The sequence below is a fragment of the Mastigoproctus giganteus genome, chromosome 5 (assembly GCF_048544385.1).
Source record: "Mastigoproctus giganteus isolate SK-2022 chromosome 5, ASM4854438v1, whole genome shotgun sequence".
In the NCBI taxonomy this organism is placed as follows: domain Eukaryota; kingdom Metazoa; phylum Arthropoda; class Arachnida; order Uropygi; family Thelyphonidae; genus Mastigoproctus; species Mastigoproctus giganteus.
Window position 1 is genome coordinate 208,152,055 of NC_143579.1, and position 14,066 is coordinate 208,166,120.

The window sequence follows — 14,066 nt, forward strand, 5'->3', positions numbered from 1 at the left end:
GGCTTCAAGTCGTCCAACGGCCTGCCATCTGAAAGAGTCATCTAAACCAGTGCTTCTCAAACTATCTGTGCTGAAGGACCAGTTTCTTTTATTTCCAATCGGTCGCGGACCGATACTTTTGTAAAATACAAATCGTCGCGGACCGGTAACAAGCAATTCGCGGAATGGCACCCGTCCGCGGACCACACTTTGAGTAGCACTGATCTAAACGATGAAGACTTGCCATTCCGAGTACTGAAGATGTGGCTATTCCACTGAGAAAGCCAAAAAACGAGAATGAAGTGATGTGGTCGCAACTCGTGTTTTTATAGGCATGAATAATTTGCATAATGTCCGGCTCTGTAAGGCGGCAGATCGATTTCTATTGGATACTCGAAACATGTATGCCAGGATGCTTATTATATCAAATATTCGCTTTCGGCGACACTGTTCACGATAAAATTTTAATGAAAAACATTTTGTTCTGTTAATTTTGCCTAGCAGTGTATTGGAAACCAAATTGAACTCAATAACTGTGTGCCATGAGGGATAATAATAACAATGTTTACTGAAACCATGCTCACATTGCACGGTTTCAGTAAACAAGAGACAATGCTCACGGTGTTATACACTGTCCACCATCCTTTTTTTTTTTTTTTTTTTTTTTTTCGTATAACTGTCCAGGAGAAACCAAGCTTCATCAAAAGGGATGGTGAGTATGTTATTCTCAATGAAAATAATTATTTGATTTGTATATAACATGTTAACATTTAATGTCAATCAAAACTGGTGTCACTATTGAGAAAAACTACGTATAATGAATGTGCTAGAGTGTGTGTGTGTGTGTGTGTGTGTGTGTGTGTGTGTGTGTGTGTGTGTGTGTGTGTTAAGCGCCAAAGCAACTAAGGCTATGAGGCGTCAGTATATAAAGTCGGTAATAGCGTGTGCTCTCCAATCGGTTTGTCTGCTTGCTGGACGAAAAACCTAAGTTACCCGAAATCGAATAACATGAGGCGTAACCACCTTGTGAAAAAATCCGATAAGAGTTCCTCCCGTTTTCACGGGATTCCAACCTAGTCCTTTTCCACACGGTGTGAAATAAAAGCAAATCAGCTGGAGAATGTCTGCTGACATAACAGGCTTATGGTTATGAACGTACGCTTGGCGGCCGTTAAAAACCAATATTTATTATTATTTTTTTTTTTTTTCGTGGTTCTATTTCATATGACCACAAAATACGATTAATGAAAATATTCCTTCCAAATGACCAGTTGTAAGTTCCTCAATCCTGTGCGGTCGTGCGGGTATAAATAAACAGTTTCTTTTTTTTTAAAGACCATGTACTCGAAATGATGAGACACAGTGCCGGATTACGGCACGGGCAAGCAGGGCCCTTGCCCAGGGGGGGGCCATTCTATAAGGGGCGTCAAATTTTACAAATAATGAAAAAAAAAAAAAAAAAAAAATATATATATATATATATATATATATACAAAGGGTACTAGGAAAGTTTTGCAATATGACGCAACAATGAATCACAGGAAGCTGCTTGTTGCTGCATGTTGAGACATGTTCATACGTGCATAGTAGCCGCCGCGCCAAGTCGATGGGCTCAGTTATTCATTAGTAGTGAGAGTGTAAAGTGCTTGCGATGGCATCGTGGTCACGAAATGAGATAAGGACAGTTTTGCGGTATAATTTCGTGCGTGGTTTAACCATAGACCAGTGCTTAGAAGAAATGACTCTTGCACTAGATGATGATTGTCCACATCGTACAACGATATTCAGGTGGTATAGAGAATTCCAAAGGGGAAATTTCACTCTGGAGGATTCTGAGAGGCCGGGAAGGCCACGAACGTCAGTTACGGAGGAAAACGTTACTGCTGTGAGGAAAATGCTTGACGAAAACAGGCGAGTGACCTACCAACAGATAGAGGATACTTTGGGCCTAAATGCACCAGCAATTCGTTCGATTCTGCAAGATCATTTGCACGTGAAGAAACTTTGTTCTCTCTGGGTGCCGCATCAACTGACTGAAGAGCAGATGACACGACGTGTGACTTGGTGCTGGGAGATGTTAAAAAAGTTTGATAAGGGACAATCTCGGTATGTGAACAACATCGTACAGGTGACGAGACTTGGCTGTACTATTACGATCTGCCGACCAAGGTTCAAAACAAAGTTTGGGTCTTTGATGATGACGACACACCCATAATTGTCAGAAAATCCCGATCTGTAAAGAAGAAAATGATAGCTGTATTTTTCAAATCGAGTGGAATTGTGGAACGTGTCGTTTTGGACACGCAGAAGACAGTCACAGCTAAGTGGTATACTGAACAATGCCTGCCTAAAGTCATTGGATCTATGAAGAACCTGCGGCCAAAGTCAAGAATGGACACCTGGTACCTCCATCACGAAAATGCTCGAGCTCACCGCGCCAAAGCCTGCACCGAATATTTGACCACGACAGGACTGAAACTTCTCGAGCACCCTCCCTACAGGCCAGACCTTGCTCCCTGCGACTTTGCACTGTTCCCGCATGTGAAAATGAAGCTAAAAGGGAGGCGGTTTTCCAGTGATGAGGACCTTCTACGGGCTTGGGACAACGAGTGTGCTTTACTCCCTAGTGAAACTTGGCAGAACTGGTTTAAAGATTGGTTTCGGAGGATGGAGAGGTGTATTGAATGTAGAGGAAATTACTTTGAAAAAATTAAATAAACAAAGCTGTATTGCAAAACTTTCCTAGTACCTTTGTATATACTGATACGAAAATGCAATAGTGTATTTAATGTTAGATATAAGTAATAAATTATATCAGAACCGATTAATGCCATCTGTATGAGATTAAACATTAAATCTGTCTGTATATATATGTATATATATGTATATATATATATATATAAAACATTATATATGGTAGTAGTTAAATGTACCTCGAAGGTGAGGTATATGTAAGTCGGTACAGTGTAGAACTATTGCAGCCTGTGATACGCCATAACCCATCAAAACATGAAGGCCTAGGTACGCGCCAACGGAAACTGGAAAATAATAATAATATATACACATGCAACATATAAAAAATTATTACTATTAACATGTTAATTATGGGTATGTAGATACATTGAAAGAGACTTTATCGAGAGCTAACCCTTTCAATGTATCAACCATAATTAACGAGCTATCCGTTTCTGTTATCATCATCCAGTCCAACAATTTCCAAATGATAGTAAAAGGTATACATAAATGATGTAAAAGGTGATATACAAAAATGAGAATTCCAAAAGGTTAATACCCGAGGGGGTATACCTGAAAATTTAAACTTTATTAGGATGTTAAGGTTATCAATGTATAATAAAATTTTTGCTGTTGACTGGCACGATGACATTTAGCCCGACGAGTAGCTAATTTACAAAATTAATAGTTAGTATTACTAAGAATGAGATCCATCCACTGTTATGCTTATATATGTGTGGTAAGAATTTAGCTTTTTAATTATTAAACCAAAAAGACAGCATGCGCTAACATAAGGTGAACGGAGATAGAGTAGAGTAGAGTACAGCTATAGTACTTCAATCCCCCTCGAATTACTCTAATAGTTAATGATGTTATGAAAAGTAAAGTTTTTTACAGCAAAAAGTAAAGTCAGCATAGGAAAAGCAATGCATAAGGTTACTTAGGATTAAACCGGAAGCGTAACTTCCCGTCCCTTATAGTAAGGGATCTCGGTTTTTGATTAGGAAAGAAAAGCTAACAAAGCATAAGAAGTGTCTAAGATATCTAAAAACATACGACTTACCCACGTGTAGCCAAGACAGTTAGACCGAATAAAGCGCGTATGTGGTATATATGCGGCAATAGCAGACTCAAGCGCCATCTGGTGTCTGCAATTAAAATCATTAAAATTCATCATTAAAATTGTCACCTGCCAATTGTACAATTGCTGCTTTTTATTTCAATTAATTCATTAGTATTAGGTGCCCTCTGTAGTTTTGTTATGTAAACTAATAGATGGTTCTCGAAGTAAAAGTAGAGTATGCTAAGAATATATTCCTACCCATGGAGAAAATATAGGTACGACTTTTTTAATGAGTGTAAGCTATATGTAACATACTGCATGGGTAGTACCTACTATATACATATATATACAAGCCCAGCCAATTGTACAGATGTCATCATGATGAAACCACGAAATGTAACCACCAAATTTAAGTGCCGTTCAAAACTTTATCAATAATAAGCTGTGGGTTAATGCTATTGTTATGTCTTTTGTTAAGGGCTGCCAAAATAGCTTTATGTAGGTATATTTTAATGATGCCGTGTGGGAATCCATTGTTTATTAATATTACATTTTCGGGTATACTCCCTCGGGTATTAACCTTTGGGAATTCTCATTTATGTATATCTTTTACTATCATTTGGAAATTGTTGGACTGGTGTTGATAACAGAAACGGTTAGCTCGTTAATTATGGTTGATACATTGAAAGGGTTAGCCATCGATAAAGTCCCTTTCAATGTATCTACATACCTATAATTAACATGTTAATAGTAATAATTTTTTATATGTTGCATGTGTATATATTATTTTTTTTTTTTCCAGTTTCCGTTGGCGCGTACATAGGTCTTCATGTTTTGATGGGTTATGGCGTATCACAGTCTACAATGGTTCTACACTATACCGACTTACATATACCTCACCTTCGAGGTACATTTAACTACTACCATATACAGTATATATATATCCTTAGTAAAGGGGGCGCCGAAAAATCTTTCTGTCCGTGGCGCGAAAATACCTTGGTCCGACACTGATGTGACACAGCGTTCTTAATTAAAGGAATGTCGAAATGTGAGACTGATATATATGAAGAGAAGAACAGTTCCTGTTGAGCAAAGATCCATTCACAAATTACGTGACACGAATTTTTGAAAATATAGGACATCCCTACCCCCTCATTCTCGATAACACTTTGTTACATTTTTAAGGGATATTCCCGGCCATTTTTTTTAACGAAAGTTTTACGAACATTTTATGTAACCCCCACTTATTGCGTTAAGAAAATTGTAGTCCCCTACGGTTTTTTTCTCGCAAAATGGTTGTGGGTTATTGCTTAAAATAGCAACAATCACCTATTTATTTATTTTTTAACCTTTCGTAATGACGAACCTTACTGAAAGTGCGCATTTTCTTTTCAAGAATTGCTTTTAGTTTATTCAGATGTTAGTTTCATATTTCACTCTTCATCATTTATCAATTCTAAGATTAAATACAGGCGGGGTCCCAAGTAGGGGTTAGAGGGGCTCTTCCCCCTCTTAGGATCAAAATAATGTTTTGTTTTTTACTGCTACATGATTAAAGCTTAATGATTCCCCAGAACACTGCTTTAGTCTCCCCTCTTTAGAAAATGCTGGGACTGCCAATGGTTAAATGAAGCCTTTGCTAAACAACGCATCAGTTACAAAACGATTTATACAATCAATATTATAATTTTTTATAAATACATCCAGAACGATTAAACAACAATTTTTAATTAACTACTTGGCAGTTTTTTAGTTACAGTCAGAGGGCACGACGAGTATGGTCCCAGCCACACGGCGCTTTTTAATTATAGGTGATTATACAGAGTTAAAAAACTTTGAATATCTGAATTTATAATTTATTTTAAAACTATGACAACTATTATCTAAATAAATTATTATGAATACCACTGGTTTACAAAAGTACCATCTTACCAATAATAATTCAATCATAAGTATATTTTATAATTTAATTATAATACTTCAAAAATATTAATTAATATTATAAGTATAATTAAATTATTTTTATGCAAAGGCGCATTTCTGATATTTGATAATAGATATCAAAATCCTAAAGCTTCTGCTTGTAGTATTTCGGCAGAAACTTCTAAAATTCAACTCCTGCAAAAAAAAAAAAAAAAAAGGCAAGAAGTCCGATTACGCATACACAATGCGCATCGTCAGACGTTATTATAGTTATCGTTTGTCTCGTGAAAGAAAGAACAAAAATAATAGCATTATCTGCTCAATAAACGTACGTAAAAAGGGAAGATAACAAATTAAACAAAAATTGAAGTAATTAAGCGATTAAATGTTTATTAAAGAAAAAATATATTTTCGGACACAACAGGACATTTGAAGAGAACAGATAAGCTTAGAAAAAGTTATTGTATGTACGTTTATATTAAATAAACGCGTTGGTTCGAGTGAATTAAGAAAAATAATGGATGCGGTGATGGAGTAGTCTGAATTGAGTTATGACACATTACGCGTGTCACTTCGCATATCGTGCTTCGATTGCCGGCCATGAGCCTTCCCAACTCTGCTGAAGGAACGCAGCATCTACCGACGCCACCAGATGGCGGTAGCGGTATCACACGCCAATAATTCCTCAACAGGCGAATTTCTCGTGACTCACCTCCCCGTTAAGAGAGGACCCTGCTAGAGTCTACGAACGGCCTTTCTCTCAGACCTTCCCAAGGACAGCGGAGTAATCAATACTCAGTAAGTAATCCCTAATGCGAACATCACCACCACATCCACTATGGCGTTCTACTAAAGTGGCTTATATAGTGGTACCAATACTGTTATTTTCAAAATGGTGTACTTGTGATAACGTAATTTTTTTAGAAGATAATAAAACAATATGAATTTTCTTCAGAGAGAATTATCTATTTTTATATTTACCATTAATCTATTAAAAAGAGTTTTTTAATATTTAGATACTGTATGTTTTTTCTCTACAAATAGCTGTGGTATAGTGTTATTGCACAGACTTATTCAGCCAAATGGAAATAAAAGCTATGATTACCAAAATAAATTGATATCAGTCTAAGTGCAATGGTAGGGCAGCAGTAGTGATACGTAGTTTTGTGCAAAGAACCAAAATTAGCTGGCATGGCTTTTTGATACTTCAATTCAGGAACGGTACAATGCTACTGAGATGCATAGTTGGTTTTCAGATCCCTTATTTTTATCAGATTATTGTCGATTTACAATTTAACAGTTTGTAAACCCTGAAACTTGGTATATAAATGTCAGGTTTCAGGTGTGCGGATGAACAACGCTCAGATTTCTGTATAAGAAAACATATGGTACAATCAGTTGTGGACTACCTTAAAACCCAACAAAAGAGGTAAGCTCATTCTCCCCCCAACCTTCCCAAAAAAACATGCATTCTCGTTGTCAGATACTATTTTCCAGCCTTGGGTAAATGAATACAATTACAACTTTACCAAGCACGTGAAAAAGAATACGTCGTTCTGAGCACGTGGAAAAGAATACGTCGTTCCTGAGCACGTGGAAAAGAATACGTCGTTCCTGAGCACGTGGAAAAGAATACGTCGTTCCTGAGCACGTGGAAAAGAATACGTCGTTCCTGAGCACGTGGAAAAGAATACGTCGTTCCTGACCACGTAGAAAGAATACGTCGTTCCTGAGCACGTGAAAAAGAATACGTCGTTCCTGACCACGTGACTGCCTGCTTATCTTGCAGCAGGTGAACCGGTCTGGGCAATATTATATACAACGATTCATACGCTGCACTAAAGCTGTTCATCAGTTACACATGACGCAAATAAAGTTGACTCTTAAGTTAGATACTCTTAAATTTTAAATTAAAATTAAACTAACCTGGATTATGAAAACAGGATATCAAAACAGGATAAATAAATAAATAAAAATAAATCGAGTTAATTCTGAATGTAATAAGAATGCGTACATAATTCTGAATGTAATAAGAATGCGTACATTGCATGTACGCATAAGAAAACATATGGTACAATCAGTTGTGGACTACCTTAAAACCCAACAAAAGAGGTAAGCTCATTCTCCCCCCAACCTTCCCAAAAAAACATGCATTCTCGTTGTCAGATACTATTTTCCAGCCTTGGGTAAATGAATGCTACTCTCTCCGACATCTTTGGTCAGCAGGGACATATCCGTACAGTGGCCATATTTTTATAGTTCTACGCTGGTGTGTATATACGCAGGGGCGGCACTATATTAGCTGCCAGGAATTGAAGCCCTAGGCAAACCACGAAATCAACACCCCAGACCCCAAGGGCTGCTGCTTGGCTTAACGCCGACTCGGTACTTCTTTCGTCTCGCACGGGAAGAAATTCCTTTGGCAAAAAATGTTTTTTTTTTTTTTCTTCTCCTCTCTCTCCTTCTCTTCTCGCGCTGTACTCTGGGTGTGGCGAGTGTTCCCTGATCTGGAGTAGTCCTAGCACTTTCCTGCTAGTTCTCTATCCTTCCTGTGCGGGATGAAAAACTTTTCCTTTTTTTTTTTTTTCCTATCATCCTGTCTGCTGGTATCCTGGCCGATGCTCTCTTCCTTTTCTCGACCAGGTTGCGGGAATTTTTTTTTTTTTTTTTTTTTGCCTGGACTGGGCCTCCCCAGACCACGCCAGCTCCTCTCTTACCCTATATATATATATATATATATATATATATATATATATATGTGTGTGTGTGTGTGTGTGTGTGTTGTCCTAGCAATCCATCCTAGATTGGAGCTTCCCTGGGCTGGGGAAGTCCTCCTCTTATGGCCCTCCCTCTCTTCATCTTATACACGTTTTTCTTTTCCTCCCTGGGAAATTCGTTCCCTAAGGAGGAGGGCGTGCAGATAGTAGAGGAGGCCTTGCCCTCCTGCAGCCAGATAGGGACGATTACCTGGAGGCGGTCGTCCAGGTAATCACTGCTTCTAGGTAGCTAAAAGGCCAAAACACGTCACACTACAGAACACACACACACACACACACACGCACACACACACACACACATAAGCTCACAAACACAGTTTTTGTTACCTGTCTGCGCGAGTAGCACAGTGGTATCGTCATCGCCCTCCTCACACCGCGTGGAAAAGCCCGGTTCAAATCCCGTAGATGACACGAGGAACTTTAATGGGCTTTTTTTCACTCCGTGGCAGAGTTAGTCGGTCTCAAACGTAATAGCAAGGTTTCCCCCAAACTCGGGTTTTTTGTCCAGCAAAACAGGAAAATCGACCAGAGAACACACGCCATTTATGGACATAATACACAATGCACGGCAGATGAATTTAATTATTCGGGTAGCCTAAAAAAAAAGAAAATCTTTCTTTCCTGTCACTTTCTCTCGAAAGAAAAGGTTTTTCATTCCGAAAAACCTTTTCTTTTTTTTTTCTCTCGCCTTGTAAAAATTGAACAGAGCAACGAGGAAGAGATGAACTTTTGTTCTAGGAGCCACACACACACATGACCTAACGTATCCAGCTGTAAACAACACATGTTGGCAACTAAGAAGAATAAGAAATTTTTTTCCTTAGCCAAAAAATCAAATCACTAAAAAAATTTCAAAAAGAAAAATAGAACAACATATAAAGAGGATAAATAAAAAAAAAAAAAGAGTATAGAATTTTTTTATAATGTGCCTCTACCGTACTGCCCATTTATTTCTCCAATCAGCACACGGAAACAAACATAATTATCCACTGCTTTAGTTACAATATACAGTAAATGAATAGCTTATGTGGTATGTATGAAATAAGAAATGACAATTACTGGATTTTAATTTGTCTAATTTCAATGAAATTTGAGATGACTGAACATTAAAAGAGCTAAATATAAAATTTCATGAAAATCCGTACTGTAAGTCCTAAAAGAGTTAAATATAAAATTTCGTGAAAATCCATGGAAAAAGTCCAGTTGTTAGATGGTGGTAACAATAGGCGTTTTAAGCATATGCAAACGCGCCTAAAAAGTTACTTTATATAAGGTGTTTCAGAACATTTGTCCACACTTTCAAAATCGATTAATGACCTGAAAACAACAAAAAAAAGTTGTGGCCACAAAGGAACTGGTTGCAAAAAAAATAATAATTTTGATATCATATACTTGGATTTTAGGAAAGCTTTTGATACTGTTGCACATGGAGGACTGTACAAATTGGAGCATTATGGCATTAAGGTCAAGTTGCTACAACAGATAAAAGACAGAGAGTGGTAATCAATAGACATTGCGCTTTATAGACTTATATTATTAGTGGATTACCACAGGATTCGATGTTGGGCCCATTTTTGTTTTCTGTATTTATCAATGATATTGATGAAGGTATATCAGGCTTAATGTCCAAGTTTGCAGATGATACGAAAGTTGGCTGGGTTGTTAATGATAGGTCCTGTTACAGTATGCTACTGTAACAGGACCTGGAAAAGTTGAGCAGATGGGCTGAGAGGTGGCAACTGAAGTTTAACATGTGCAAAGTACTGCAAATGGGTAGCAATAACCCCAGAGTAACATACCAACTGTGCGGTACTACACTCAGGGAAGTGGAGAAAGAAAAAAAACAGGGGTAATTGTACAGTCAGATATGAAGTTGCTTGAGCAGTGCAGACAGGTGGCAAGCGTAGCTCATGGGGTCTTGTCAATGATATACAGGAATTTTGCTAACAGGGACAAGGATGCGATTATCTCCTTGTATAAGGCAATGGTTAGGCCACACCTTGAGTACTGAATACAGATCTGGAGGCCTCATTTTAAGATGGATGTAGAGGAGGGTCAATGACATTGGCGAGGGGAACAAAGGGGTGCTCTTAATAAGAAAGGCTTAAGTTCTGCAAATTGCAGTGTCTGGAGACTAAGCATCTGCGAGGTGATCTGATTGAGGCGTATAAGGCCTTAAATGGTTTGAGCAAGCTCAGTGCTGATGAGATTCTTCCTCTTGCTCAGATTCCACATCTGTGGGGGCATAAATTCAAATTGAGGAAAGACAGTTGTAAAATAGAAATTTGCCTTTAGCAAGCGGGTGGTTGATTGCTGGAACAAACGTCCATCTGTCATTGTAGAAGTTGACAGCTTAAATAACCCCCAGGGGCTCACATCTGTTGAGTATGGGCTTGGCACACCCAGGGTCCTGAGCTGGATATCATCATTCTTCTCTTTCTCGGTGATTCATTTCTACTTCTCTCTCTCTCTCTCTTTCTCTCTCTCAGGGTAATAGGGAGTTTTTTTTTTTTTTGGCTAGTGCAGCATAAGCCTCAGGCTTCCTTGCACCATATGGCTAATAATAATAATAATAAATTCAAGGCAGAACTAGACAAACGTTTGGAGTGAAAGGGTGGGTGAAATGGGAATTTTTTTTTTTCTTGCATCATCTTGCGTTCTTGCATCATATGCCTCTACTAATGCTAAGGCTAATGATTGTAGCCTCATATGAACAGCTGCCTAATTCTGAACGGTTATGGCTGCTTGAATTAAAAAAGAAAAAAAAAAGAGGCATTTGTATACAAATACCTCATTTTCCAGCATTTGCAGCTTGTTATTTAACTTTCTTAAAGGTAGGACTAAATGTCGCTATTGCTGAAACCTGAATGCTTCTAGAATATTCGCGGTGTCCAGAGAAAAAATCTTTCCCGTTCCAACTCATAATTTGAAATCGAGTTGCTAGAAACTGAGTAGACTGATCTAACATATTGGTGTCCTTGTTATTTAATTACTTAAATTAAACAAATCTAATCCAGGAATATTTCTTTGCTTTTCTGATGACTTGTTGGATTTTTGCTTAGTTGTTTATGAGTTATGAGATTAACAGTAGTAGAATACTTGCCGAACTGGTTCCATGCTTTATTTTTTACCTTAGCTTCTGTACATTCCGGATTCCATTAATGATTAGTCCACTTTCGACGTATTGATGTTTATGAAATGAAAATGCTTGCTGTATCCATCATTTTGTTTGTTATGTAATTAGTTACTGCATCGATTGGTCGAGACAAGATAATATACAGGTTTTTTTTTTTTACTTTGTAGAAGAATAAGAGTAATTTACCTCAATATGATACATAGAACCTTCCGTATGACGCTTTCCAGATTTTAAAACGAATATAAAATTAACGCAAAATGATTACAGTAATAAAATTAATCAAAACAATTCAAAAATTTTTAGAATTTTTTAATCGGGCATTGTAGCTCTATTTTATACTAATTATGTTCTAATTTACATGTGAAATGAAGGTTGACTTCACTTCATATGTAAATCACCGTCCTTCCCACACCAGGCAGAAAAGGCGTGGGGTTCGAGTCCAGTCGACGATGCGAAGAATTTTTAAGGGAAAAGACTTAAATCCGGAGATTTAAGTCTTTTATTATTATCGGGCCAATAGCATTCGTCAAATATTTCTGGATGATAAATGAAGACTTTACTACCGTGACTGGTTGGCAAGTGAGTGAAATATCAAAACGTATTTGTTGGCTTCCTCCACCTTTTCTCATTGAACTGATTGGTGAATGGTCAATGGTGTCATTTTGATGCGTTTTTGAATGCTAGACTTAGTTTCTTGTCTTACCGTCCTCGCAGGTGACAAAGGTTATAATAATCCTTTCCACTTGGTTTGGTTTGGTTTTGGTTTTTATGGCGCTAAAACGACTAGGTTATAATGAGCCACGTCAACCTCTCTACACCGTGGTCTGGGTTTTAATGCTGTCGATGATGCGATGGTCTTTTATGGGCCTTTTTCACACCGTGACTGAGTTAGTCGGTTCCAGACAAAGTTTTTATCCCGAATTCCGGGTATTTTCGTCCAGCAAAGCAGGTGAACCGACGAGAAAACACACGCAATTTACAGACATACACATGGATGAGTTTGCTCTCTAGAGGAAGCCTCATATGAAATAGTTTTAAACTTAATTTATTGATCTGATCCCTACCAGCAAAGGTCCTATAAATTATGAACAAGACACGTGCCTTCCTTGCCGCCTGTTTACAATGCATGGCGAATTTCACATCAAAGTGAATCGTAACGCCTAAACCTTTTTTGTCTTGATACTTTTGGCTGCTCTCCCTTAGCTTATACGTGATTCTAGGATTTCTGTTTCCCCAGACGCATAACCATACATTCAGAAGCATTCAACTTTAGTTGCCATTTTAAGGACCATATATGTAACTTTTCCAAGTCTTATTGAAGCAACATGGCCTGGCTTGAATTGTTAACCACTCTTCCCACCTTCAAATCAGCAGCAAACTTTGATATCTTTCCTTGGAAACCTTAGTCAATATCATTTGTTAAAATTAGAAGCAGAAGGGGGGACCCAACGCGGATCTTGAGGAATCTCATTTATTACACTACTTCACTCTGACGCTGACTTTTTATGACAACCTCTGTATCCTCTTTTTTAGCCAGCATGTGATCCAGCATAAGCTCTTACGATAACTCCAACTTCTTTCAGTTTTTATAGCAGCCCTCCACATGAGACATTTAGATGAAAAATATCTCATCCAATTATGGTCGCCCTCTCTTGAAATTGAAGCTCTCAACTTTGACCACATACGTTTCTTGAGATACAAAAAAAAAAAAAAAAAACATTTTATGATATCGTGATCACTGTCTGCTTTTAGTTCTCGCAATCTCAAGTATCTGATACAGCTTAGTAAGAACCAGATCTAGCCCTTGTACTCTCCAGCACGTACAGGGATAAGTAACAATCACCCAGTTTGTTAAAAAAAAAAAAAAAAAAAACGTTTCCATATACAGTAGTGTATTTCAAGTTCAAGTTCAAGTATTCCAGACTGTAAGCGGTAGGATGAAGTCGCTCATAAATGAGACAACCATACTTACCAGCCCATTCAGTCTAATCTTGTAAACTTCTCTTCTTCTTCAAAACCTTGTAAACTTCTCTAACTCTATGTGGTCGGCTAGGAGTACAAATAGTACAAGGTGCACATCTCCAATGTTTTCGTATTTTGTAATTTCGAATATGTGTGACAAAATTTAAAAGAAAATTCTTTTGGTGAATTTATATCGACATGGTCAATATTTATTAAAAATTAATTTAAAATTTCTTTTGTCATTTGTAATCCTTCCACATTAAATGCTGCTTTTTTTTTAAACATTATTTAATCCTTACTGATGCCCTTCCTCTTTGAACACTATTTCCGAAAACACGAAATCCTCCGGAAACAGGAACTGTCTTATGGTTTTTTCCGATGCGTCACGAGGATAAAAAGAATGAAATATGAAGAGGAATATCATTTAAGTTAGAAAAGGGCTGTTGCAGAACAGCTGTGCGAAAATTTGCATTCAGCCAAAGAGTAACCAGTT

At 37.6% G+C, this 14,066-nt stretch overlaps 1 non-coding gene across 1 annotated transcript; it reads right to left on the minus strand.

Moving 5' to 3' along the window:
* Window positions 1-6,226: 6,226 nt before the first annotated feature.
* Window positions 6,227-6,521, minus strand: LOC150086045 (Nuclear RNase P). Its single transcript, XR_016547004.1, has one exon.
* Between the last annotated feature and the right edge of the window lie 7,545 nt (window positions 6,522-14,066).